The following is a 24760-nucleotide window of genomic DNA, read 5'->3' as shown; positions in this document are numbered from 1 at the left end:
TCAACTGCTTCTTAACCAAGAACTCACTCCAAGCTCCTCCCACACAGATGTTTCCCACCTGAGTAGCAAACACTTGCCCCACTCCAGAGTTTCTCTTTTACTCTCACACTGCTATTACACTCACAGCACTTTTAACACAAGATGTGTGGATTTTCCCCCCCTGCACAAAACAGTTCTGCAATGCCAGCTGGTATACTATGATTTAACTAAATTCTGACACTGTCTACCTGGATATAGTGTCAGATCCCACAGGTGAACGGCTCAGTGCCACAAGCCTGCCCCCTCCCACTTCAGATGCCAGTCATAAGTTTAGGTTGTTACTTGTGCTTCAGACTGATGGTCTATAAACCGGGGGTTCCCACTACCCCCTCTTCTAGGTTCAGTTGATTTGCTAGAGGGTCTCACAGAACTCAGGAAAACAGTTGGCTTACTGTTTGCCAGTTTTATAAAAATATATGATAAAGGATACAGATGAATATGTAGATGTAAGAGATGTGTAGAACAGGCATGTGGGAAGGGGCACAGAGCTTCCATGCTCTCTCTGGGCGTCCCCATCCCCATGTGTTCAGTGACACGGAAACTCTTGCAGCTCCATTCTTTGGGATTTTTATAGGGGCTTCATCACATAGGCATGACTGATTATTAACTCCATTTGTCCTCCCTCTCCCCTCTCTGGAGGATGGGAGGTGGGACCTAAAATTCCAAGCTTCTGATCACGGCTGGGTGTTTCTGGTGACCAATCCCCACTCAGGAACCCCTCCAGAGTCACCTTATTAGAACAAAAGGCATTCCTATCACCCAGGAAATTCCAAGGGTGTCAGTTTGGTGTCAGGAACTGGGATCAAAGACCAAATATTAGAACAAAAGATGTTCCTAGTTCTTTAATCACTTAGGAAATTACAAGGGTTTTAAGAGTTCTGTGCCAGAACAGAGGAGATATAGATATATTTTTTAATCATCTCACACTTCCTTCATGGAAGAGTCCCTCTGCCTCACCTTCTGGTGGAAGTATGGGCGGGTATAACCAGAGCTTGAAAGGAAGCTACAAAAATAACTCTAGGGCTTCCCTGGTGGCGCAGTGGTTGAGAGTCCACCTGCCGATGCAGGGGACACGGGTTCGTGTCCCGGTCCAGGAAAATCCCACATGCCGCGGAGCGGCTGGGCCCATGAGCCATGGCCGCTGAGCCTGCACGTCCGGAGCCTGTGCTCCGAACGGGAGAGACCACAACAGTGAGAGGCCCGCGTACCGCAGAAAGGAAAAAAAAAAAAAAAATATATATATATATATATATATAATGAGCAAAATCCCTGGAAAATTTATAGTCAATAATTCTTCCCTAAATGATGATGAGCTTAACCAAACATACATATAAAACTCTACATATTCAGATGCATATGTCACGGAAGTTGGTGCTATTTTGCTCCTCGTTTTACCCCTTGATTTACTGTGGTCTCTGATTTGGCGGATTTGGACTGCAATCATCTATACATAAGTGTCTGGTTTACTTTCACCGATGTATCCAAAAGGTGTAACGTTTGTTTCATCTTTTACTTTTGCAAACGAAACCTCTCAAATTTACTGCAGGGATTTACTGTATTTTTTCTGCCCTTTGTTTCTGTATTTTTCCTTCTATCCTGGCTGGTTAGAATTGGCAGCTGCTTTGCCCATTCCCGGGAGAAAATCCTGCAAAGCTAATGATGCTGGTAGGGGTTCCATTCATTGCAGGAAAATGTCAAACAAGGTACTTAGGAAGTGGAATTGGCTAGAGAATGTGGCTGTACCTTATTATTTAGAGTGGAGAGGGAAAGGTAGGTCTGTCAATTCTTTGCATTTAAATGTCATTCTTGTCTGTTTCATAGAGTTTTATGTCAGATTGAATATAACTGAGATTCAGCTAGTATGAATAAATGGAGCTACTTCTGCTACTAAGTACCTTTTTCCCTCTTGTTTTAGGAGGTTATATGAAAATCTGGGCAGTCTGATGTGAAATCGAAGTGTTTTTATGCCTTATACACACACACACACACACACACACACACACACACACACACACACAGAATCACAAACTCCATGTACTCTTGTGTCACTAACTGTATGATTTATGTGAGAATCAAATTGTGGGTACTGCCCTATAAGTATTCATCCAGAAGACATGCTTTTATCCACCATATCATCTTACACTGAAGTAGTCTTTCTTCTGTCTTCTCATCTTCCTCCTTGTTATCTCCCTTTACCTATAGAAAATGTCCATCAGTATAGTCACTGTCTTTTTTTTTAACATATGAAGATAATGAATCTAGTTGGTCCTTGCTGTGGAGTGAATCTTGTTACCCCAAAGAGCATATGTTGAAGCCCAAGCCCCATTGTGACTTTGGAGATAGGACCTTTAAGGAATTAATTAAGGTTAAATGAGGTCATAGGGTGGGGCCCTAATTCAATAAGACTAGTGTCCTTGTAAGAATAGGAAGAGATAGCAGAGATTTCTCACTCTCAGCATGCACAGAAGAATGGCCATGTGAGGACACAGCAAGAAGGCAGCTATCTACAAGCCAGGAAGATAGGTCCCACTAGAGATCAACTCTGCTGGCACCTTGATCTTGGACTTCAAGGCTCCAGAACTGTGAGAAATATATTTCTATTGTTTAAGCCACCCAATCTGTGACATTCCGTATGGCAATTTAAGCAGATGAATATAGTGCTCAATAGAATTGGTGTTCTACATTATCTTCTCTCTTCTTGGAGATGAATATATTTCATGTAAACGGACTCTCTCATAGAGAGTCCTCTTAGAATTATTTTCAAATGTTTTTATATTTTTAAACTCAATTTTCAGAATACTAGTCTTACAGAAATTGCAAAAATAGGACACAGAATTTCTGTATAACTCTTCACCCAGCATCTCCTAAGGTTTACGTCATATATAACCGTAGTATAATTATTGAATCCAGAAAATTAACATTGGGATATATGGGTTATTAGTAAATAATCTATAGACCCTGTTCTGGTTTCACCAGTTTTTCAACTAATGTTTATTTCATAGCTCTGGTTCTAATTCAGGATTCCATATTATATTTCATTATTATGTACCCTTTTCCTCCAATTTGTGACAGTTCCAGGTACTTGACACATTTGAAGAATACTGGTCAGTTGTCTTCTACAATATTTTAAAATTTAGATTTCCCTATTGTCTCAGGATTTGATTGAGGTTCTGCATTTTTGGCAAAAATAGCACAGAAATGATGCTGTGGGCTTCTCACTTTATAACAGGGGGCACATGATGTTGATATGTCTTGTTATTGGTGATGTTGATTTTGACCACCTTGTTAAGGTAGTATCTGTCACATATCTCCACTTCACAGTTACCGTTTTTCCTTTAAAACTGCTACGTGTCTTGTGGGGAGATACTCTGAGATTATGAAAATGTCCTTTTTTCTCATATTTTTGTCCACTAATCCATCAGTGATTCTTGTCTGCAACTGTTATGACTGTTTTCCTAGTGATAATTTTTCATTTCCATTATTCTTCCACATTGTATAATTGGAATTTTTCTAGAGAAGGGGCTTTCCCTTCTCTCTAAATTACTTATTCATTCAATTATTTATTTATATCAGTATGGTCTCATGAATATTTCCTTTATTCTTTGTGTTATAATCAGTTAGTGTCATATTTTGTCATTGTTCAAGTTGTCACACATTTGACCATTGAAGGATCCTTCAGGTGCCACCTTAATTTAAAAATACTTTATTGCTAAAAAGTGCTAACCTTCTTGTGAGCTTTCAGTGAGTTGTAATCTTTTTGCTGGTGGAGTCTTGCGTCAGTGTTAATGGCGGTTAATGATGACTGATCAGGGTGGTGGGTACTGAAGGTTAGGGTGGCCATGGCAGTTTCTTCAAATAAGACAGCAGTGAGGTTGGCCACATCTTCAGACTCCACTTCTAACTCTAGTTCTCTTGCTATTTCCACCACATCTGCAGTTTTTTCTTCCACTAAAGACTTGAACCCTTCAAAATCCATGAAGTTTGGAATCAGCTTCTTCCAAACTCCTCTTAATGTTTGTCTTCTTCCCATGAATCACGAATGTCCTTCGTGGCATCTGGAATGGTGATTCCTTTTCAGAATATTTTCAATTCACTTTGCCCAGATTCATCAGAGGAATCACTAGCTATGGCCTTAGGAAATATATTTCTTAAATGATAAGACTTGAAAGTTGAAATTAGTCCTTGATCAATGGGCTGCAGAATGAATGTTGTGCTAGCAGGCATGAAAACATTAATGTCGTTGAACATCTCCATCAGAGCTCTTGGGTGACCATGTGTATTGTCAGTAAGCAGAAATATTTTGGAAGTGATCTTTTCTGAGCAGTAGGTTTCCACAGTTGGCTTAACAGTAAACCATGTTGTAAACAGATGTGCTGTCATCTAGGCTTTGTTGTTCCACTTACAGAGCACAAATAGAGTAGACTTAGCATCATTCCTAAGGGCGCTAGGATTTTCAGAATGGTAAATGAGCACTGGCTTCAACTTAAAGTTGCCAGCTGCATTAGCTCCTAACAAGAGAGTCAGCCAGTTTTTTTGTTTGTTTGTTTGTTTTTCTTTTTGTTTTTTGCTGTACTCAGGCCTCTACTGTTGTGGCCTTTCCCGTTGCGGAGCACAGGCTCCGGACGCACAAGCTCAGCGGCCATGGCTCATGGGCCTAGTGCTCTGCGGCATGTGGGATCTTCCCAGACCCGGGCACGAACCCGTGTCCCCTGCATCGGCAGGCAGACTCTCAACCACTGTGCCACCAGGGAAGCCCCTCAGCCAGTTTTTTGAAGCTTTGAAGTCAGACATTAACTTCTCCTCTCTAGCTATGAAAGTCCTAGATGGCATCTTCTTCCAACAGAAGGCTGTTTCATTTACACTGAAAATCTGATGTTCATTGTAGCCACCTTCATTAATTATCTCAGCTAGATCTTCTGGATAACTTGCTGCAGCTTCTACATCAGTGCTTGCTGCTTCATTTTGCACTTTATATTATGGAGATGGCTTCTTTCCTTAAACCTCATGAACCAACTTCTGCTAGCTTCAAACTTTTCTTCTGGAGCTTCCTCACCTCCCTCAGCCTTCATAGAACTGAAGAAAGTTAGGACCTTGCTCTGGATTAGGTTTTGGCTTTAAGAAATGTTGTAGCTGATTTGATCTTCTATCCAGACCACTCAAATTTTCTCCGTATCATCAGTAAGGCTGTTTTGCTTTTTTTTTTTTTATCGTTTGTGTGTTCACAGGAGGAGCACTTTTAATTTCCTTCAAGAACTTTTCTGTTGCTTTTATAGCTTGGTTAGCAAGAGACCTAGCTTTTGGCCTATCTCAGCTTTGGACATGTCTTCTTCACTAAACTTAATCATTTCTAGATTTTGATTTAAAGTGAGAGATGTACAATTCTTCCTTTCACTTGAACACTTAGAGGCCATTGTAGGATTATTAATTGACCTAATTTCAATATTGTGTCTTAGGCAATACAGAGGCTGAAGGACATGGAGAGAGATAGGGGAAAGGCCAGCTGGTGGAGCAATCAGAACACACATAACATTTATCATTTAAGTTCATAATCTTGTACGGGCATGATTCCTGGCACCTCAAAACAACTACAGTAGTAACATCAAAGATCACAGATCACCATAACAAATGCAATAATAAAAAAAAAGTTTGAAATATTGTGACAGTTATCAAAATGTGACATAGAAACACAAAGTGAGCAAATGCTGCTGGGAAAAAAAAATGGTGCCATAGACTTGCCGGTTGCAGAGTTGCCACAAACCCTCAATTTGTAAAGAATGCAACATCTGCAAAATACAGTAAAGTAAAGTGCAATAACACAAGGCCTGCCTGTTTATTCACATACACAGAGATACAGCCTTGTCCATTTTCTCATCTCTAACTTCTTTTTCCAACTTTGAGAAACGTGGCTTTCATTACCTACTATATATTTACTTATCTTCTCAATCCTAATATATACATAAATTAGTTTTAGAGCCATATCCCCATGAAAATCAGATTTACTAACAAGAATGCCATGTCAGTGTACAGTTCTTTTTGTTGTAATCTTTATAGCATATGATCACAGTCTTCTTTTCCAAAGTTATGTAGGTCAGTTCTTCTCTTTCCCTTGCCTTTCAATGTAATTACCTTATTCAAGTTATTCAGGCATAACACAGTCAAAGACATTTGTTACAGTTTGAATTCCATTTGGGATCTCCCCAGCATCCTGGTTGGTTTCAATTATTTATTTATTTTGGAGGAAGGGGATCCCATCACCAAATTCTGATGTGGTGGTAGTAAGGCAGAGGAACCCTCCCCTCAGATCCAGCAAGCAGTTCTTGGACAGCAGCTGGATGTCCCACAGTGTAACTCAGCTCTGACACTGTCTACCTTGAGGTAGCATCAGATACCCCAGTTTAAGGACTCAGTCCTACAAGACTGCCCCCCACACAGTTCAGACACCAATCTCAAGTCTAGGCTGTTACCTATACTTCTGACCAACTGGCTATAAATCAGAGATTCCCAGGACCCCCTTCTTAGGTTCAATTAATTTGCTAGACTGGCTCACAGAGCTCAGGAAACCTGTTTACTCATTATGTTATCAATTTATTACAAAGGACTTTAAAGGATACTAATCAAGAACCAGATGAAGAGATACATAGGGCAAGGTATAGGAAAAGAATACAGAGCTTCATTGCCCTCTCTGAGAGCAGCACTCTTCCCAAATCTGAGTGTTCATCAGCCCAGAAGCTTTTCAAACCCCGTCCTTTTGGGGTTTTGTGGAGGCTTCATTATGTAGGCATGATTGACTAAATCATTGGCCACTGGCGATCAGTTCAACCTCTAGCCCCTTTTTCCTCCCCAGAGGTGGGGTTGGAGGCAAGGACTGAAAGTTGCAACCTTCTAATCACAAGGTTGGTCCTCCTGGCAACCAGCCCCCATCCTTAGGCACTTTCCAAAAGTCACCTCATTAACACAACAAAAGGCACTTTTATTGCTCTTATCACTTAGGAAATTCCAAGGGTTTTCAGAGCTCTGTCAGAAACTACACGAAGACCAAATTTTATATATATGTATATCTTATTATAAATCACATGGAGTGTGTTAAACTTTACCAGAAATATACCAAAAAGTATATTTAAACAAGTTTCACTCTCTCCTCATCCCTTCCACCCTATTACCATCCTCCCATTTTTTCTCACCCACTCTTATTAGGTAACTTGTCTCATTAGTTTCTGGTTTATTCATTCTCCTTTTTTTTTTTTTTTTTTTTTTTGCATAAGTTAGCAGATACATTCATGGTTTCTTAAATCTCTTTCTTACATAAAGAATAGTATACTTTAGATTATCTTTTATAATTAAGTTGCATATATTTTGATGAGAAAACAGGGTACATTCCCCCAGTCGTGTAAATGACTAGAGCTTATAAAACTGGACACTAATACCCTGGACTTTGAGGCCAGAAGGACCTAGTTTTGAACCCAAGTTCAATCAAGTACTAATTGTGGTCTTAGAAAGCTAACATATCTAGATATTAATTCCTTTGTCTATAAAATAGAGATGATATTAGTATCCACATTACAAGTCTGCTTAAGGATTAAATAAGCATTACATTTAAAGCTCTCAACATAGTGCTTGACATTGGGTGAAGTACTCAAGAAATGTTAGAAGTATAGTAATATTAGTGTATTAGTACAGTAAGTATGAATTTGTAATTAGCTAATTGCTTATGGCTAGAAATTTTTTTCTGTCATAATTTCTTTCTTTAAATGAAGACCATCAGTAACTTTGCACACAGATTTTTCCCTAGAGAATTATATAAAAGAGTTGATAATACTATTAATTTGGAAGAAAATCATCAACTCTGCCCTGCTAAAATTGCAGTATTTTTTAAAAGTTCAAATATCCTATTTGTACTAATCTTAATCTCTTTAAGTTTGTACTATAAGAGTCATAACGCCTCTCTGCACCAACTTCCTATGCTATTTGTGACGATGGAATTTGTAAAAGACAAGATCTTTATGATTAATATAATTTTTGTACTGGAAAAGGTAACGGTGAAAGTAGTTAATCTGTTGTAGGTATGCTGTTGCAGTAATTTTGATACGTTATCATATTTAAATATGAATTTAAAGTCTGTGGATCTTTTGCAAACTGAGCAGTACTGGTTTGAAAGAATCGCACCCTGTGTTGACAGATTTTTAATTTATTAACATTTATTAAGTCCCTGGTATGGGTCATGCCTACATTAGGTGCTGGAGGTAAAACAACAAAAAGGAGGTAGTCCTTCCTTCAAAGACCTCACAGTCTAGTCAGTTCCCAGAAGTTATTTGAGTTGGTGGGAAAGTGTGTGAAAATTGGGCTTCACATCTTAGATCTTTTTTGACGCAGCCAGAATCTGTTTGGACTGTTCAGAATGAGTTGGGGCCATTCAGAATGAATTTAGCCCGTTACAATGCATTAGAATAATCTTTTCAATCCTCCTTCATTCTATAAATATGTATTGAGTGACTTTAGGTGGAAGGCACTGTTCTAGATGCAGGATCTACTGCAGTGAAGTCCTCATTCTCAGGGAGCTAGACGAAGAAGGCAGCTTGGCCATCTATCAATGCAGATCAGTCAAGTGATCATAAATACTAGGGACAAAGTAGATGAAGCATATGGAAAATGGATGAGCTTGACATTTTGTTCAAATTGGTTAGGAAAGGCCTCTCTAATAACGGAATATCTGACCAAAGATTTAAGAAATGGGGAGCGTATGCTATGTGGTAATCTGGAGGAAGAGAGTTCCCTGAAGCAAATTCAGAGGTCCAGAGTTGGAAGTGTGCCAGACATATTTCATAATGAGCAGAAAGTCAGTAGGGAGACAGAAAGGAAATGAGAGTGAGAGAAATAACGACAGTACGGTAGTGAAGGCCAATTTCCTATAGGAGAAGCTATCGGAGGAATTTGAGCAGATAAATGGCATGATCTGCCTTACAATTGTAAAAAATTAATCAACAGAAACCTTAATTATTGATAAATAGAGTTGAGAGACCAGAAGGGGGAGCTCTCAATAGCAGAGCCCAACAGGAAGAGGAAAGACTCTGCTTCTTTCCTGGCAGAAACTCAGCTAATGAAAAGCCATGGACTCTTTGTTTACTATAACCCTCCCAACTTCTTTTTCCTCTCTTTAAAAATGTTCTCCTTCCCTTGCTGTATGGAGACTTACCATGGCTCGCCATTTTGCAGACCCTGAATTGCAATTCTCTGCTGATCTCTAAGAAATCCATCTTTGCTGGAGAAATATCTGGCAGTCTGTTTGCTTCAGGTCAACACAGTTTAGAAGGATCCCGTTGGTCCTTGTGCTGAGCGTAGGCTGTCAGGGCACATGGTGAAAGTGGGGGAATCTGTTGGAGAAGAGATCCAGCAACTGAAATCCAGTTGAGAAGTAGAGTCTCAGACGAATGTGGGTGCAGTGGAGTGTTGAGGTGGTGGTGTTCTTAAAGTATTTTGAACTTACATTCATTAAGGACGAATCCAAAGTTTGGACCTTAGCTTCCATAAAAATCAAGTCTGAATCATTAATTATCCATTAAGGGCCCTATGTGGAAGCCATTCTCTCATTCCTTGTGGAGAAGCGGTATTCCATTTCGTGAGAGAAAAAAAAAAAGATGAGCTTAAATTAAACCACAGGGAAATGTACAATGTTTCAAATGGACGGAGGCCCATCCCCTGAAGTGCTTTGTGTATCACCTCGCATAGGGGGACTGAGAAATTGCGCGGTCTCATTCACTTGCATAGAGGCATCCAGAGCTGCAGGGACATTTTTTGATGCTCAGGAATGGGGAAAAAGCTGAGGCTAGTTCAGTGCCATGAAGTCCAGTTCTAACCTGAGTCAGTGTGTCCACATCCTCACTCTGTAAGCTGATCCACAGACCGTGTCCTCTTCAGGGCCAGAAATATGCTCTACCCTCTAACCACTTCAAAATTTTTACTTTATTGGACTGCATATCCTGGGATTTATTTGCAGCTTAAGAGTTACCGTGCCTGAAATTGTTAGGCATTTACCCCCAAATGAGCTGGGGTCTAATGTCCATGAGATTATAGCACTTTCTTTCCTTCTAATTATAGAGAAGAAGGGCGCTTTTTATACCCAGATAGCTTGTCACATTCTAGAAAAATCAGATGTTTCTTCACCAAGGGTGGAGAAATACCAGGCATATAATGTTCTATCTTACTTCTGGCTGTGAAAGTTTCCTGTATTCTTTCGATTTTTGAAGGCCATGGTGGATTGATTTATTGTTAGGAACTGTTTTGTTTTGGTTTTTTATTTGAGCCTCAGATATTGTATTTTTCTTTTCCCTCCACAGTGTCAGGTTGCCTATGTTTATCTTAGAAAAATAATAGGACTGACTTGAGAAAATGAATTTATGTTGGCTTGGCCCCTACTGCACTGCCATATGCATTTTAAATGACCCAGAGGAATTATCTGTATTAATAAAAATGAATTATTAATTGGGTCTTATAATTTAATTGTTGAGGGCTGATTCCTTTATTTTAGAAAGAGATTTCATTTAGAACTATACTAATCTCTATTTCAAACCCTGCTTTTGGAGAAGGCCGCTCTAGTTGCAAATCTTACAGCAGAACCAAAGGAGGAAGCAATAGATTCAAAGGAGAATAGGTTTATCCATCTAATGTGACACCTGAGCTATGTTTTGGAAAGCAGAGAGCAACCCTAAACGTTATTCCTGGCCATTTTGGCAATGAACCCTACTGGTGTAAACCTGATGAGCTTCTTAGGGTCTAATGGAAATGATTGTGCTTATTTACACATGGGCTTTATTTGTTCATTAAAAGCTGCAGGTAAGCAGTGCTCCCACAAGGATTTGGGGCTGGATTCACAAGAGACCATCTGCGCTCCTTCTGTTTCCAGGAGTGATTCAGTTAATTCAGCGCAGTTGAATCCAGTGATGTTTCAGGCGAGAGCATTGGAAAGAGTCCTGGAGTTAAGAGTGAGGAAACATAAATTAAATGGTATGACAAGTGTCAGGGCACCACCAATTTTCTGAGCTTCAGTTTCCTGAGGCTGAAAAAAAGAAGAGCGGGGGCGTTGGAGTAGGTACATTTTAAAACAATTTCCAAATATGAGATGGAAAACATCTTTGTAATGTTTTTGTCCTTCAGGAGGCCATCAACATTTAAATGACTGTGTTAGTAATGAAAAAAAAAAAAGATTATTCATGGCCCAGTGATCATGCACACATCTGTGGCCACTTTCCCCTTCAGTGTGATGTAGGGAAGGTTGTGTAATGTGTTGAGGACCAATGTCAGCCCTCCAGCTTTCCACCACATCTGAACTGGGACATGGTTAGCAGCTGCTAGGGATCTAGTCCCCCGAACTCACACCAGGAGGGTGCATTACCTGCGTCTGATTTATATTTGACTCAGGAGCAAATGCCTTTTAACTCTAGGCCCTAATAATTTAAAACAAGCTCTGAAGCCAAGATTTCTTGGAATAGGATGAAAGTGGGCAGTTAGAATAATCTGTGTGAATCTCCTTCTGGGAAAAAAAGAAAGAATGAAAACATGCTTACTTCAAATTGTATCATCTAGGAGCATAAATCCTAGATTTATGGGAACCCTTTCGATACTAAGAGATTTCTTTTATAATTTTAATGCTGCGGCTTTGTGGGGTTTGTAATGATTCCATAATCATTTGAGAACTCCCCCCAAGCCCTAGTTATAACTGGGGTTCGTCTGTTGATGTTAGGAAAGTTAAAGGGGTAGCTGACTAACAGTTCTTTAACACCTAACCACATAGCAAACATTGTTCTGGTTCTTTTATATAATCATTCCTGGAACTGTTACGTGCCAGGAACTGTAATAATAATAGCAGACATAGACGTGGCACTCTCTACGTCAAGTGTAAAAAGTGCTTTATATGTAATAATTTAATCCTCACTGTAAGGGAGGTATTATTATCACCACTTACAGATGAGAAAACTGAGGCATCAAATAACTTTTCCAAGGTCACACAAACTGATTTTTGAAACCAGCAACCTAGCACTGTAGTCTCTGCACTTGACTGGGCAAACAGCATATGTGTTAGTTTCCTCAATCCTTACAGCATCCTAATTTAGCAGTACTTATCATGCTCCTTTTCATATGAAGAAATAGAGGAACAGAGAGGTTAAGTAACGTGAACAGAGAGGTTAAGTAACGTGAACACAGTTACATAGACAGTGATTCAGCCAGGTCTATAAAGTGCTTGATTTTTTTACTACTGCATCCAAAAACAAAAACAGAAGTATGCTTAGTTTTTTTTTGTTTGCTTGTTTTTTGTTATTGTTGTTCCTGGAATTTGATGGCTACGATTTCAGAATATGCATTTCTAAATAGAATTTCAAAGAGGGGAGTAAATGAGAGTCATGAATTTCTGAGCATTAGAGATATGGCCAACAATAGAAAAAAAATCTCAAGGTTATCAGAGCTTTGTAAGTAATAGTTCAGGCCCTGAAGTCAAACAGCTCTGGATGAATTCAGCTCCATCGCTGATGAGTATGGGCTCTTGGGTGAGTGACTTACACTGTGGAAATTCTAAAAATACTTGAATACAGGTCAAGTTCGCAATTCAGGAGCCAAGAGAAATGGAGATCTAGTTATAGGAGTCAGAGTGTAAGGTGAGGATTTGGTCTAAAATCCATATTGGAAGGCCTGGTGCTTAAATGTTACTGAAAAAGGAAAGAGCATATTAGACTAAGGTTGGCTCGACACTGAACTGAGTCACTTCAGTTTTTCACTAGGGCTCCCTAAGGCCATCCCTAGCTTTGGGCACATTTGAATCAAGAGCTCATAGTCAGAGATACCTGGTATTAACATTTATGGCTCCAACATTGAGAAGAGGACAGAGAACCAATTAGATATCAAGTCCCCCCATAACAAAGAGGGAAATGCACTGAGGTTGGCTCTGGAGTGGTGTTTAACCATGCTTCTTTTTATAGTTTGCTTGTCTGTTTGCTAATACTTTTACCTTCCTAGCTAGAAAACTGGAGCAGGTAAATAACTGCCTATTTTCTCCACTGGAAGCAAATAATCACCGAAGATTGGCCTTGTCTCACAAATCCTTTCTCATAAGCATTCATCATACTGAGAAGTACCAAACAGTTAGCTACTTATACCTTTCCACCCCAGAATGAATGTTCATATGCCCATAATCAGATTAAGGAAGGTCTAGGTCAATCACAGACTGTTAATCTAGGGCCCTCCTCATAGTAATAACATGAAGCTCTATCTATCATTTGTTCCTCTAAGATCTTCAACTTGCTGAGAATTCCATGGAAACATTGGTGGAAGCTAGACCACCACCACCAGAAAAGAAAAGGTATGAAATTCAAAAAGTATATGTGTATATCAATGACCAGCAAGTAACAATTGCCGTTTGATAGATACACTGGCGTTCAAACAAATAAATGATCATGAAAGACAAATACACCCTCCGAGAGTGGGCTTTCTGCAACTCAAGGCAACTCACTTGCTCACCAGCCTCAAGGCAGAAACTGATTCGTTTTCTTCTTTCCTAACTTTTTCTCTAAATTGAGTAAAACCTGATTGTCAACTGTGATATGTCCACGACATGCCTCAGCAAGAAAGATAAGTTCACCCCTCTGTTTCTACACTGCTCTGAAGTTTTGGGCTTATCCACTAACACTTAGCAGGAAACAGAGGTGATAGGCTGGCTGCTTGGTGGTACTGAGACACATCCAAATATGGAGACGCATGGGGACCATCCCCCAACCTGCACCACATGACAATCAAAATGCTTGGAAATAACGTGACGTGGGCTGTTCCATCGTGTTTGCTGGGAACAGAGACCAACTCAATGTGAGAGCAACTTGGCTTACCCTAATAGGAGTTACAGAGTAATTAAATTCTTCCACATCACATGTAAGTATAATGTGTTAATAAAAAAGTAATCACACCTCCATTGTTTCTGCAGGTTCAGCTTAATTACATGGCAGTTAGAACTCACTCTCTCCTTATTCATACTCAGCGAGAACTCCCTTTACCATCTGCTGATATTTAATTAATATACATTCAACACCCTGCTCTATTATTAAATGTAATGACTTCCTCTGAGCTCTAAATTCAGAGCAACATGAATGGAAGATGTAATGAAAGAAAATAGCATCTGCTTCCCTTATTAAAATACTATATACATATTTATCTACACATTATTTAATCCAATTTAGGAAAGATATTTTTCAGCTCTAAGCATGCAAGGACTCTTGTAAGCTTCAGGAGTTCATGGATTACTGAGAGCCAAGATAGAATTTTCTTGGTTAGCAGAGTTATGTGATTTGAAAGTAGTCCCCTGTTGACCCTATTGCAAAAGCTTGGAAATTTGAAGAATTGGTCGATGATTAGAAGAAAAACAGGGCTCCCCTGGTGAAACAGTGGTTAAGAATCCACCTGCCAATGCAGGGGACACGGGTTCAAGCCCTGGTCCAGGAAGATCCCACATGCCACGGAGCAACTAAGCCCGTGCACCACGACTGCTGAGCCTGCACTCTAGAGCCAGCGAGCCACAACCACTGAGCCCACGCACTGCATCTTCTGAAGCCTGGGCACTCTAGAGCCTGTGCTCCGCAACAAGAGAAGCCACTGCAATGAGAAGCCTGCGCAACACAACAAAGACCCAACACAGCCAAAAACAATAAATAAAAATAAATAAATTTATATTAAAAAAAGAAGGAAAACAGTGTGTGTTTCTTCCTAGCTAATATTTTCAGTAAATGTTTAATACTAAAATGCTATCATGTATAGACTTCAGAGGTAAAAGAGAATGATGACAGGGCTTAGAGAATACAGCTGCCCCCGTTACAGAAATTTAGATGATGTCAAGGCTTCCAGCTTAACTTATATGTACTTGGCATTATAAACCAAAGAGTATTAAACTTGCAAGTTTCTAAATGTTATGAATGGGGAAACAGACTCAGGTATTGACATGCCTAAGATTAGAACATCGCAAAAAATGGAAACCCAAGCCAATGATGTAGGAGGTGGGGCAGTTGGGGTGGTCTGCCTCCTGCCCCAGGGGCAGGCAACGAGGAAATAGTGTGTGGTCTAAAGAGAAAGTATAAACAATTATAAAACTAATTAAAATTCAGTCTGCTTTTTATGAACACCATGCAGTGGCAATCTCGTGATAAAATATCAGTACCTCTCCCCGAGGGGTGGACTGCTCCTCCCAAATCCTCCTCACGTCCCGTTGATAAACCACTGCCCAAGCTCCTAATTCAATAATCCAGTCACACTTTACAACACCGTGCCATCTGATCTCAACTCACTTTCTGAGAAAGGTTTATACTAACAATATTTCAAATGGGAGGCAAAAATCCATTTTAGTTATATCTGAGCTAATCCAAATACTGCAGATACCAGATCCTGCTTTGAGGAATTCTGGCATGATACCACTGTCTCTGAAAATATAACTCTCAACGAACCTCCCTGCTTACTGAGATACTAAGAAGTAGGAGGGGGACTTGTATCAGGAATCCCTGCTCTGAACTGTGCATTCCTAAAAACTGAAAAACCCTCCTGTCACAGTAGCAAGAGAAAGCATTCATATTTGAACTTAACATGTGCCCATATGGCGATAGCCTGGATGGTTTTGGGGGACAGTGAGAGGCAACAATGAGAGATGGGCTTGGTTAGCATGTGGTAGACCCTCCCTTAGGGGTCAAGGATGGTCTCCTGGTTTGTATGCACCCTCACAGCCCTGTTCAACAGGTCTTGGGGCTCCCATTGTCTGTGATGTGGGCAACACACCCTATAATGCCTTATACTAAGGTTCATTGTTTCCCTGTTGAGCTCACAAGGTGATGAGTCCTGGTAATTCTTCTTCTTTATGCCCCTAGTACTATGTTCAGTGTCTTTCATGTAAGTAACTCTAAGTTCATGTGTATTAAATTGAAATTATTTGATCAGGACCCCTCTTCTACCAGGTGTTAAAGAAAACGTTAATTGGGATTAAATTGTTTGTATAAGGTCCCATGGCAAAAGAGCAAAAGTCTTCCTTTGTACCTCTGAGATTCTCTTTCCAAAGTTCAAACAGTATCCATCTCTCTAGTTCAGTGAGGGTTAAAGATTCGATTTTTTTCTCTCAGGGACTATCTTTCAAGAACTCCCTCTTCCCTGCATCTCCAGCAAAATCAAAATCCCCTTAGGATGAGTAATTTAAAATATATGGTGCCTATAAATCCCAGTTACCTTTGCAGAGATGCTAAACGGAAGATGCTTTCTTCATCATGGTAGGTGAAGCAACCTGTCAGTCATTATTGACAAAAAGGAGCCAGCCAAAGATATCCTTGGGACCAGCTATGTCCTGCTCCACGGGACATGCTCAGTGAACTTTCTGTCCCTGACAGCCAGTGCGTCCCCAGAAGTCATACAAATGCCTCAGTCAAGGTATTGTTATCATTTCGGGGGTGCTTTTACGTTTTATTCAGTTATTTTATTTAAATGATTGGAGGGGAAATACAAAAGGAGGAAAAAACCCAAAGGAAACATTTAACTATAGTTTCTGATCGTAGATAACAGCTCTAGGTGGGCCCTTTTCTGTGTTTGATTTTCTTTTAATTAATTAACTTATTTACTTTTGGCTGCGTTGGGTCTCCGTTGCTGCATGCTGGCTCTCTCTAGCTGCGGCGAGCTGGGGCCACTCTTTGCTGCGGTGTGCGGGGGCCTCCCATTGTTGGGGTCTCTCCCGCTGCAGAGCATGGGCTCCAGACACGCGGGCTTCAACAGTTGCGGCTCGCGGGCTCTAGAGCGCAGGCTCAGTAGCTGTGGCTCATCGGCCCAGCCGCTCTGCGGCATGTGGGATCCCCCCGGACCAGGGCTCGAACCCACGTCCCCTGCATTGGCAGGCGGACTCTTAACCACTGTGCCACCAGGGAAGCACTGTGTTTGATTTTACAAGGGTGAAATTGAATGCATTCACTCTTCCATCCTCAGAGGGCTATCAGCAGTCTCACCCTGCTGCCTGCACAGTGATCGTTTTCAGAACAGAGAAGACCAGACACTGGTGTGGTTCAGCCTGGGGTGCTCCCACTGTGATGAGGTGATGGCATTTTTTGAGGCTGGATATAGTTATTGCCTTGCCCTATGTTTTTCTACCTGTATGTACATGGCTGACCTCTAAAGAGCGTGTCCTGTTAACTTCTAAGGTTAACATTTTCTCTTTCTTTAGTAAAATTTCTTACCTCTTACAGTAGCATTCAAACTTTTGAAACATAACCTAGAGTAGGAAATACATTTTACATCGCAATCCTGTAAATACACACAGTAGATTTTTTTGCATTTAAGTACATATCAGTGAAACAAATGTTTTATAAAACAATACTGAACCATATTGTGAGACATTTTCAATACCCTATCCGTTTTCTTTTCTTTCTTCCCCTTTTCTCTCTTTTCTTTCTTTCAGTCCTTTCTTTCTTTTTAATATGGCATGACCAACTAATGAGTCCCACTTCTCAGCCTGAGAAGCACTGCCTTAGCCACATTAGCAAAATTATTCCTGGATATAACAATCCGTTTTATAACTGGAACTGATTATCTTTTCAATAAAGAAAATAAACCTAGCCATCATTTTGGACTGTTTTCGGATGGCTCTTGTCAAATATATTTCTGTGGCCAAAAGATCAGTACAGTTTTTACACCAGACGAGAATATGGGTCATAAAACAAGAAAAAAATTTACGAAGTACTGGTTAGGTCACACTTGGGCTAGTATGTGTACTTCTGGTTAAACTACGTCAAGAAAGAGAATGAAACTAGAGAGAGATTCCAGGGAAGGCAGATGACAGGGCTGAAGTCCCCTGAGATTCAGGGTAAAGGACATTGTGAACACAGAGGCTTCCTGCAAAGGGTCCGATTTGCATCTGCCTCGTGACATCGTCACTCTGCTTTGCATGCAGCAGTGAGCCTGGGATTCTTCTTTTTTTCTTTTTTTAACATCTTTATTGGAGTATAATTACTTTACAATGTTGTGTTAGTTTCTGCTGTATAATAAAGTGAATCAGCTATACGTATACATATATCCCCATATCCCCCCTCTCTTGTGTCTCCCTCCCACCCTCCCTATCCCACCACTCTAGATGGTCACAAGAGCCTGGGATTATTTTAATCTGATTTTTTTTCAGACTGATATCAAAGAGTTGGTTTGGAAATGAGTGAGTTCTTTTTTTGGACCTAAACAGTATGAATATATCTATATCCTTCAACTATGCAAACATGTTGCTGCCTTTAAATTCCAGGACTTGTCTTCTCAATATTTCTGTCCTGAGAATGGTGTCCTTTGTATCTCATGATAGGGTTGCAAGTGAAGAGACCTCACAAAGAGGTTCACTTACTTTATTAAACACCTTCAGATGCCCAGAGACAAAGATAAAGACAGATCCACTATTTAGATATGCAGTGTGTAAGCCATGAGCCATTTTAGAAACCACACAATTCTTCCCCCTTCTTAACTCTCATTTTTCATGACTTGAGCAAGGGTACCAAACATATTTTGTCAACATTAAGATTCAAATTCAGTTTCACTGGTTCTTAAGCCAGTCTGTGTTTGTTTTCATTTTTTGTTTGTTTTTGTTGTTTTATTAAACCACTACATCTGATACCTCAAATGTGACCAGAGAATACTGCTATGGACTGGATGTATGTGCCATCCCAAAATTAATACCTGGAAGCCTTAATCTCCTATGTGATGGTGTTTGTAGGTAAGGTCTTTCACAGTTAATTGGGTTTAGACAAAGTCCTCAAGGTGGAGCCCCCCCCCCCCCCCCGCCATGATGGGATCAGTGCCCTGATAAGGAGATGAAGGAATCAAAACTCTCTCTCTATCATATGAGCCTCATGTGAGCAAGAAGGCTGCTGTCTACAAGCCAGGAAGTGGGCTCTCACCAGACACTGAATCTATTGGCTCTTTGATCTTAGACGTCCCATACTCCAGACTTTGGGGAATCAATGTTTGTTGTTTAAGCCACCCAGTCTATGGTATTTTTTCTATAGTAGCCTGAACTACTGAATAAGACAAATATTGTTTTAATTTAATCACTAGCTGGAGAAGAGGAAAAATATCACTTCACCCTCCATAGATTGCTTTCACTTCTTTGTCTTATTCCCTGATTCCAATCTCTGCAACAAAACACCAGCAAGTCAAACACATGGATATGAGCAGGGCCATCTGACTGCTGCTCAGCACAGGCAGGCAGAGGCAAAGCAGGACAAGATTATGTCTGAGATCTCTTGCCATCTACCATCAAAATGATCATTGTGGGCTTGAGCAAATATTTGGGTCAAGGTAATTGTCTGGAGAATTTATTAATTGCACTGGTTAATGGATAATTATCAAACCATGCCGAGATGCTCTCTCCTTCCTTTTGTCCCCCACTGGTACACATAATACAGCAACAATTTTTCCATTTAATATACTAATAGGTTTGCCTTATCTTGTGTTTCGCTGGGAATTTGTTTAACCAAGACTTCACTGATGTGAACTGTTGTTTAAATTGAAAAATCTCAATGTCTTCCCCAATGACCTTGATACAAATCTTATCTGTGCATGAAAGTGACAAAAACATATCTTTTTGTTGAGGCAGTGAGGGGATGAGCTAAGCTACATAGAGAAGTTACTTTAAATCTAGGACTGGAAATAAAGAGAAGGCTTGGTCCTTTCTTAGGGTTTACCTGATTCTCGACACAAACTTGATATGAATGTGTGACCCTGTCACTTCCCTCTGGAACTGTGTCAGCAGTTTGAAGGGGAAGGGCACCATACTTTTGTAGGAAAAGGTGTACGTTTGACATTCAGGTTTAAGAAGGGAGAAGATGGTGGAGTCTGGAGAATTTTTATGTAGGCTTTGAAACTGTTCATTTCTTACTGGATCAACTACGCCTTTATAGGAGCATTTCTGATGCATTTTATGAGTTAGTAGACTGTGTTTTGTGGTAGCCTGAGTTAAGCATCAGGATAATGAAAGGATATATTCAGAAGGGCCATTGGCAATGTCACCGGGTGGACGTGCGTTGTAACAAAATAGCTTCAACTGAAGGCCCGGACCAGCAATCTTGGTTCCATGATAGTAAGCAAAGAATTGCAAGCTACCACGTTAAGCTTAAGCACATTAAGCTTAAGCACAAAGCAAAGCTTATTTAAGCATAGGTACACTCTCAGAGAGGGAGAGGGGGAGCGGGCTGTTTCTGAGAGCGGGCTGTTTCAGTGAAGTGAAGCAGGCCCAAAGCAAAGTTTATCAAAGCAAAGGTACACTCTCAGAGACACAGTGGGCTGTTTCTGCGAATTGAAAGCAGCATTCCTGTACAGGCTTCAGGGCGCTTTTAAGGAGCATTTTGCGGGGAGGTGGGGTGGGGGGAGGAGTGAGAGGTGATCATTATTTGATCAGCAGTCCCTGAGCTCTGTAACAAGTTTACTGCTGCGCATGCTGTCACCCTTGAATTGCTAACAAACGCCCACTGGGGGGGTGGGGGGCAAAACCACCTATGGATTTTATTATATGACTTAGGGTTTACTGTAGGTTATACGCCTCTCTGATAAGGGCATGCGCAGTCCTGGGAAGTCCCCTCGTGTTACTGTGCCCCTCTTTACCAGGATAAGCCACCCACCACATGACCATACTTTCACCCGTTCTGGGCGGGGTCAAGGGAGAGTCCCCAGGAGGCTCTGGGTGTGTGACTTTATTTCTTCTAGTCTTTCTAGCCACTGTCACCTCCTTGCTGCTCAAGTCTGGGAGGGTCCCCAGATGGTTGGGTGTGTGACTCGATTTCTTGTTTTTCTCACCACTGTCACCTCCTTGCTGCTAGTGTCTGACTAACTACCTAACAAAACTGAGCAGGACCCTGTGGGGCTCCTGGGCACAAAAGCCTTTCTGTGTCCCCCATTTCTTTCTTTCTTTTTCTTTCTTTCTTTCTCCCTTCCTTCCTCCCTCCCTCCCTCCCTCCCTCCCTCCCTTCCTTCCTTCCTTTCTCTGTACTGGAGTATAATTGCTTTACAATGGTGTGTTAGTTTCTGCTTCATAACAGAGTGAATCAGATTTACATAAACATATGTCCCCATATCTCTTCCTTCTTGCGTCTCCCTCCCTCCCACCCTCCCTATCCCACCCCTCTAGGTGGTCACAAAGTACCGAGCTGATCTCCCTGTGCTATGCGGCTATTTCCCACTAGCTATCTATTTTACATTTGGTAGTGTATATATGTACATGCTACACTCTCACTTTCTCCCATCTTACCCTTCCCCCTCCCCGTGTCCTCAAGTGCATTCTCTACGTCTGCGTCTTTATTCCTTTCTTGCCCCTAGATCCTTCATGACCATTTTTTTAGATTCCATATTTATGTGTTAGCAAACGGTATTTGTTTTTCTCTTTCTGACTTACTTCACTTTGTATGACAGACTCTAGGTCCATCCACCTCACTACAAATGACTCAATTTTGTCTTTTTATGGCTGAGTAATATCCCATTGTATGTTATGTGCCACATCTTCTTTATCCGTTCATCTGTCGATGGACACTTAGGTTGTTTCCATGTCCTGGCAATTGTAAATAGAGCTGCAATGAACATTGTGGTACATGACTCTTTTTGAATTATGGTTTTCTCAGGGTATATGCCCAGTAGTGGGAATGCTGGGTCGTATGGTAGTTCTATTTTTAGATTTTTAAGGAAACTCCGTACTGTTCTCCATACTGGCTGTATCAATTTACATTCCCATCAACAGTGCAAGAGGGTTCCCTTTTCTCTACACCCTCTCCAGCATTTATTGTTTGTAGATTTTTTGATGATGGCCATTCTGACTGATGTGAGATGATATCTCATTGTAGTATTGATTTGCATTTCTCTAATGATTAATGATGAGCATTCTTTCATGTGTTTGTTGACAATCTGTATATCTTCTTTGGAGAAATGTCTATTTAGATCTTCTGCCCATTTCTGGATTGGGTTGTTTGTGTTTTTGATATTGAGCCTCATGATCTGCTTGTAAATGTTGGAGATTAATCCTTTGTCAGTTGCTTCATTTGCAAATATTTTCTCCCATTCTGAGGGTTGTCTTTTGGTCTTGTTTATGGCTTCCTTTGCTGTGCAAAAGCTTTGAAGTTTCATTAGGTCCCATTTGTTTATTTTTGTTTTTATTCCCATTTCTCTAAGAGGTGGGTCAAAAAGAATCTTGCTGTGATTTATGTCATAGAGTGTTCTGCCTATGTTTTCCCCTAGAGTTTTATAGTGTCTGGCCTTACATTTAGGTCTTTAATCCATTTTTGAGTTTATTTTTGTGTATGGTGTTAGGGAGTGTTCTAATTTCATTCTTTTACATGTAGCTGTCCAGTTTTCCCAGCACCACTTATTGAAGAGGCTGTCTTTTCTCCATTGTATGTTCTTGCCTCCTTTATCAAAGATAAGGTGACCATAGGTGTGTGGGTTTATCTCTGGGCTTTCTATCCTGTTCCACTGATCTATATTTCTGTTTTTGTGCCAGTACCATACTGTCTTGATTACTGTAGCTTTGTAGTATAGTCTGAAGTCAGGGAGCCTTATTCCTCTAGCTCCATTTTTCTTTCTCAAGATTGCTTTGGCTATTCGGTGTCTTTTGTGTTTCCATACAAATTGTGAAATTTTTTGTTCTAGTTCTGTGAAAAATGCCAGTGGTAGTTTGATAGGGATTGCATTGAATCTGTAGATTGCTTTGAGTAGTATAGTCATTTTCACAATGTTGATTCTTCCAATCCAAGAACATGGTATATTTCTCCATCTATTTGTATCTTTTTTTTTTTTTTTTTTTTTTTTTTGCGGTACACGGGCCTCTCACTGTTGTGGCCTCTCCCGTTGCAGAGCACAGGCTCTGGACGTGCAGGCTCAGCGGCCGTGACTCACGGGCCCCGCTGCTCCATGGCATGTGGGATCTTCCCAGACCGGGGCACGAACCCGTGTCCCCTGCATCAGCAGGTGGACTCTCAACCACTGTGCCACCAGGGAAGCCATATTTGTATCATTTTTAATTTCTTTCATCAGTGTCTTATAATTTTCTGCATAGAGGTCTTTTGTCTCCTTAGGTAGGTTTATTCCTAGATATTTTATTCTTTTTGCTGCAGTGGTAAAAGGGAGTGTTTTCTTAATTTCACTTTCAGGTTTTTCATCACTAGTGTATAGGACTGCAAGGGATTTCTGTGCATTAATTTTGTATCCTGCTACCGAATTCATTGATTAGTTCTAGTAGTTTTCTGGTAGCATCTTTAGGATTCTCTATGTATAGTGTCATGTCATCTGCAAACAGTGACAGCTTTACTTTTTCTTTTCCAATTTGGATTCCTTTTATTTCCTTTTCTTCTCTGATTGCTGTGGCTAAAACGTCCAAAACTATGTTGAATAGTGGTGAGAGTGGGCAACCTTGTCTTGTTCCTGATCTTAGTGGAAATGGTTTCAGTTTTTCACCATTGAGGATGATGTTGTCTGTGGGTTTGTCATATATGGCCTTTATTATGTTGAGGAAAGTTCCCTCTATGCCTACTTTCTGGAGGGTTTTTATCATAAACTAGTGTTGAATTTTGTCAAAAGCTTTTTCTGCATCTAATGAGATTATCGTATGGTTTTTCTACTTCAGTTTGTTAATATGGTGTATCACATTGATGGATTTGCATGTATTGAATAATCCTTGCATTCCTGGGATAAACCCCACTTGATCATGGTGTATCATCTGTTTAATGTGCTATTGGATTCTGTTTGCTAGTATTTTGTTGAGGATTTTTGCATCTATATTCGTCGGTGATATTGCCCTGTAGCTTTCTTTTTCTGTGACATCTTTGTCTGGTTTTGGTATCAGGGTGATGGTGGCCTCATAGAATGAGTTTGGGAGTGTTCCCCCCTCTGCCATATTTTGGAAGAGTTTGAAAAGGATAGGTGTTAGCTCTTCTCTAAATGTTTGATAGAATTCGCCTGTGAAGCCATCTGGTCCTGGGCTTTTGTTTGTTGGAAGATTTTTAAGCACAGTTTCAATTTCAGTGCTTGTGATTGGTCTGTTCATATTTTCTCTTTCTTCCTGGTTCATTCTCGGGAGGTTGTGCATTTCTAAGAATTTGTCCGTTTCTTCCAGGTTGTCTATTTTATTGGCATGGAGTTGCTTGTAGTAATCTCTCATGATCCTTTGTATTTCTGCAGTGTCAGTTGTTACTTCTCCTTTTTCATTTCTAATTCTATTGATTTGAGTCTTCTCCCTGTTTTTCTTGATGAGACTGGCTAATGCTTTATCAATTTTGTTTATCTTCTCAAAGAACCAGCTTTTAGTGTTTTTGACCTTTGCTGTCGTTTCTTTCATTTCTTTTTAATTTATTTCTGATCTGATCTTTATAATTTCTTTCCTTCTGCTAACTTTGGGGTTTTTTTGGTTCTTCTTTCTCTAATTGCTTTAGTTGTAAGGTTAGGTTGTTTATTTGAGATGTTTCTTATTTGTTAAGGTAGGATTGTATTGCTATAAACTTCCCTCTTAGAACTGCTTTTGCTGCACCCCATAGGTTTTGGGTCGTCTTGTTTTCGTTGTCATTTGTTTCTAGGTATTTTTTGATTTCCTCTTTCACTTCTTCAGTGATCTCTTAGTTATTAAGTAGTGTATTGTTTAGCCTCCATTTGTTGGTATTTTTTACAGATTTTTCCTGTAACTGATATCTAGTCTCATAGCATTATGGTCGGAAAAGATACT

The 24760-nt window shown here is 40.3% G+C and overlaps 1 long non-coding RNA gene across 1 annotated transcript in view; it reads left to right on the top strand.

Moving 5' to 3' along the window:
- The window catches only part of LOC137215915 (uncharacterized), a 144954-nt gene that overhangs the window by 31703 nt on the left and 88491 nt on the right, over positions 1–24760 (top strand). The window lies entirely within an intron of this gene.

The sequence above is a fragment of the Pseudorca crassidens genome, chromosome 21 (assembly GCF_039906515.1).
Source record: "Pseudorca crassidens isolate mPseCra1 chromosome 21, mPseCra1.hap1, whole genome shotgun sequence".
Taxonomy (NCBI): domain Eukaryota; kingdom Metazoa; phylum Chordata; class Mammalia; order Artiodactyla; family Delphinidae; genus Pseudorca; species Pseudorca crassidens.
This window is presented reverse-complemented; position numbering and strand designations above follow the sequence as displayed.